Raw genomic sequence first — 4,664 nt, 5'->3', positions numbered from 1 at the left:
AGTGGAAAACACCACACAGGGCATCTGACTCAGAGCTGTCCGTGAAATTACTGACATTTCGTTGTATCACTGTGGCACCAAATGCAGCTCGAGTTTCTGCTACAGACGCAGGGCCGACCCTATTAGTTCTGAAGCACTAGGAGTTACTGACAATGATCCTCCCTCCCTGACATTGAATAATAATAATACTATAAAATAATAATATATTAACAAAATAGAAATCATAGTAAAGTGGTTAAAATTTGTGAGTTTCTAATTGAATTCCAAACTGGGTTTTGAATATCCAAGCACTGGTACACACTTTATCTTTTATACCATTAAAGTAGTGTATCTTATGGCACTGAAACCGATTTTAATATTTTCAAAAGTCTCTTAAATGACGCAATTTGTCGCCTCTAAAATTAAAATGAACTTCTAGTCGAATTCCGAACTATGCTTTGAATGTTCAAACACTGGTGCACACTCTAAATTGTCACGATTATTATTATTTTCAACATCGAAGCAGTGAATCTTATAGCGCTGAAACAGATATTCATGCTTTAAAAAAAGTTTCAGCTTCGAAATTTGCCACTCTAGGCAGGCGCCTACCTTTAGGAGCCTGGCCTGCGTAGACGCAGTACGATGTGACCACCAAATATGGTGATCTTCCCTCTACGTAGACCACGTGGCAGCCTGGAAAACATTCTTCTTGAGGCATTACCCTCCCTTGATCACAGCTTCCGAAAATCATGCACTGTGGACTCATTCCCACTAAACATTTATGCAATATCGTGGAGACAAAATCCACCAGCCTATTGCACAACGTCATTCAAACTAGCCTCCGTCTTCTTAAAAGCATTTTACGCTAACATCAACTCAATACGTCGAATTTCATGGCATCGCAAATGAAAAAAAAAAAAAAAACACGCACGAACTTTGCAGCACGCATTTAAGGCAACCCTCATTTGCGAGTTCTGAGTAGCGCTCCTAGTGCTTCACTTATGCAAGTAATTAATTGATGTCATCTTTCACATGTAGAAACACGCCCACCAAACTTCGTTTATTTAGAACAAGTTTTTCTTGGTGTTGGTATTTTTTTTCCCACCAGTGTTATGTATTGTGCACTCATATACGTAGATGTATAAAACAAACTTTAAAATAGCATAAGTATTCTTAAAAATTTCAATTCATCAGGGAAAAACCCTGCAAATTTCGGTAAAAGGAAAAAAAAAAAGTTAAATTAAAAAAAAAAAAAATCTATAGCCAATTCTGGGAATTCCAATGATTTGTTTTGCTTGGCTAATTTTTTCAAAAATCTTACGTATGTTTTTGTTAAGAATGAAAACCAAATATGGGTATTTCCAAAAGTTACGTTTTTCTAAACCCTTCCCATAAGTTAAGAGTTTCTTTGAGGAAGGGGGGGGGGTGAAATTCAGAAAAGGGAGAGGCAATGGGTTACTAGAAGTGTGAAAACATATTTTTTAATAAGAATATGTTCATGAAAAATGGTGTGATGAAGGGTGGGGGAGGGGTAAAATGAAGTCTTACATTTTGTGACTAAGAGGGGGGGGGCGGAGAGGGGGGTTCAAAAATGATGAATAAAATTGTGACATCATTCGCGGACAACCGCTTGCAACAACTTCAAGGAAATGTAAATTTTGTTTGTTGAAAGAGAAATTCAAGCTCCATTAAATAACAAGTAACATAATCAGCTAAATAAATACATTGAGTTGTAAATAAACATTAAAAGCAAATGGAGATGCACAATTAGAAGGGGAGCGGGGGGGGGATAATGAGTAGGACAACTGAAGTGACTTTTCAATTTTTGGCATTAGAGAAAGTAAGAAAGTCAAGTGACAAACCTGACGAGAAACACATAAACACACAAGCAGCATTTCAAGAGACACAAATTTATTGACCAATAATCACAAACGTCAAGTCTTCCGTGAAATTCATTTTTCAAATGCATTCCTTGGTTGTTATAAAAATGCACAAAGTACTGAACATTACAGGCACTTGCGAAGATAGTTTTATCTTTTCAAAATGAAAATATCACAACTCTTTAGTATTAGTCAAGTGAAATACATTTAATCGAAACATTTAAAAGGAACACATACTGGGTAATCTTTGCTTTGCCTACTGCAGAAAAGTTAATACAAGAAATGATGAACTAAAACAAAATGCTACAAGATAGAGCTAAACCCATAGGCGGCAGGGGCACTAAAAATGTGGGGGTCGAAAGAGGAGAAAGGGAGGAGGAAGTTAGATAGGCCGGGAGGGGGGATTATGCCTTGAGGATTTCCAGGGATGTCACACCCTTTCAGGCATAAAATCTTCCTCACTTGTCGCAAATGGCTTGAGCCATTGGCAGGAGGCGAGAGGGGGTTTGCAAACGAAACAAGTAGGGGGCGGCACCCCCTAATCTATACTATTTATTTCTGTGGGCGTGTGTCATAGTGTGTAGCTCTATCTTGTCTGGAATGGCAATGTCTGCCAAATCAGTACCGGCACCGTCAGGTACAGGACATCCAGGAATGCCATTTCCACCCTGCAACACTTTTAGGCTATAGTGCAAACAGAAGTGTTACGGAAGCATAAAAATTTCTATAAGTGAAATTTTATTATTAGTCAAGTGAAATACATTTAAGCAAAACATTTAAAAAGGAACACATACTTGGTAATCTTTGCTTTGCCTACTGCAGAGAAGTTAATACAAGAAATGATCAACTAAAACAAAATACTACAAGATAGAGCTAAACCCATAGGCGGCTAATGCACTAAAAATGTCGGGATCAAAAGAGGAGAGAGGGAGGGGGAGGTTAGATAGGCCGGGAGGGGGGAGAGGTCCCTAAAGGTGACTTTTTTTTATCGAGATTAAATTCTAATGTCATTATTGATTACACGACTTTTTCTAAAAATCTTGGGACATAGTTTCAAAAGTCAGGACGAATGGCAACAGTGAACGCCCTCCTTCCAATTAAAAGCTTAAGTTAAATTTTCTAAACATAATAAAATGAGAAAATTTTAAAATAAACACATTGAATCAATTCTTCTTTCTTTAAACAAGTGAATCACTCCATTTGATCATTTCTCAATCGATTGTTAATTCTGAACTCAGGAAAGGGAAGGGACACGTCCCTAAACTTTTGAAACTGAAGTGGCAGTTACAGCCCCCCCCCCCCACACGCGAGCCGCCTAGAGCTACACCATTACAGCATTGTTCAAAATTTTCAAACATGGATGCTCTTGCAACCAACTGAAGCCTATAGAATAAAAATCTTTTCCATCCAAAAAAAAAAATGAATTTGAACCATTTCAACACATTAGCAATGCCCTTAATTTAGTTTCTAAAAATTGATCTTCAAGAAATGAAATAAATAAAATAATCTAAAATTATTTTCAGGAGTTTATTTGAGGAGTATAGACAGGAAGACAGAATGATTAAATGTTATTCTTGCGTTGAAATTACCATTCCACCAAATAAAACCTAGCAAAGGTCTTTCAAGTGCAAGGGGGGGGGGGAGGAATTGAGTGTTTTATGCATTTTTCATACCAGGTGAAAAATACATAAAACATATTGTTTTCTACGGGTTTGTATACTAGGGCATATGCTACGCAATTACCAGGGGAACTGGTGTAGCTTCAATACCCTTCACTACATCTATTAGGATTGAACAAATTTTACCTTATTTAATCACTTCAAAACTATAATATCCAAACTTGAAATATGAACAAGACACACTAAATTATGGAGCAGTTTTTTTTTTTTTTTAATGAAAATTAAAAGTGTTCAAAGTATTAAATGTTAGCACATTAGGGTGGTTCAAAAACACATGCAGAAAAAAAAAAAAAGTTTCTCCTAGATAACAGGACAGCCCTCAATATTTTTAGACTTGTGGATAGAAAAAACTGGAAGAATTTTAGCTTCCTATTTCAACAGAAAGAGGGTGCTCAATCCCCCCCCCCAAACTTCATAACAATGAGGGGGGAGATAAAATAATACACTGAACTAAAAAAACAATGCCACATATTATAGTATAAAGTATTAATATGCATATACATTGCAATAAATTAATAATTTACATAAAAACAGCTAGGAAAATTAAATGTTTCTAAATTTGTTGCAGTTTCTATGCTACGGCTAAAGTTACGTTAAGGGCTCATTGAGCACCCTCTTAAAATGTGAGTAAGCAACTAAAACTTTTACAGCATAATACTATTAGTAAGTCTAAAAAAATAGGGGTGTACTGGACTCTAGCTAAAAAAAATTTTTTTTTTGAACCACACTATAGCACATGTTGACAGTGGCAGATAAAGGTGTTGGGGAGGGGAAAGGGGGGCATCTACTTTACAGTTTGGCAGTTTAGATTACTTGACATGTTGTGTACAGTTCAAAACTAAATTCTGAAAAAAATGTACATAAGCTCACAACATAAATAAAAGTTAAGGAATTTTGCTGTTTTTCAAGGTCTAGGGACCCCATAACAACTCAACTCATTGAAAGTTTGCACCCTTCACCTGAATGTTACAGTCTCCCTACAAACAAAGCAAGTCTGTATAGAATGCTCCATATTTTGGCAGGTGACTAACGGCACCATTTTCATCCAATGGAAATCCAGGAGCTTCGGACGCAATGATAAATGTCCATAAATTGAAAGTAAACATTTTGGTGACAAATCACCGCT

Source organism: Uloborus diversus, unplaced genomic scaffold (assembly GCF_026930045.1).
Source record: "Uloborus diversus isolate 005 unplaced genomic scaffold, Udiv.v.3.1 scaffold_125, whole genome shotgun sequence".
NCBI lineage: Eukaryota > Metazoa > Arthropoda > Arachnida > Araneae > Uloboridae > Uloborus > Uloborus diversus.
This window is presented reverse-complemented; position numbering follows the sequence as displayed.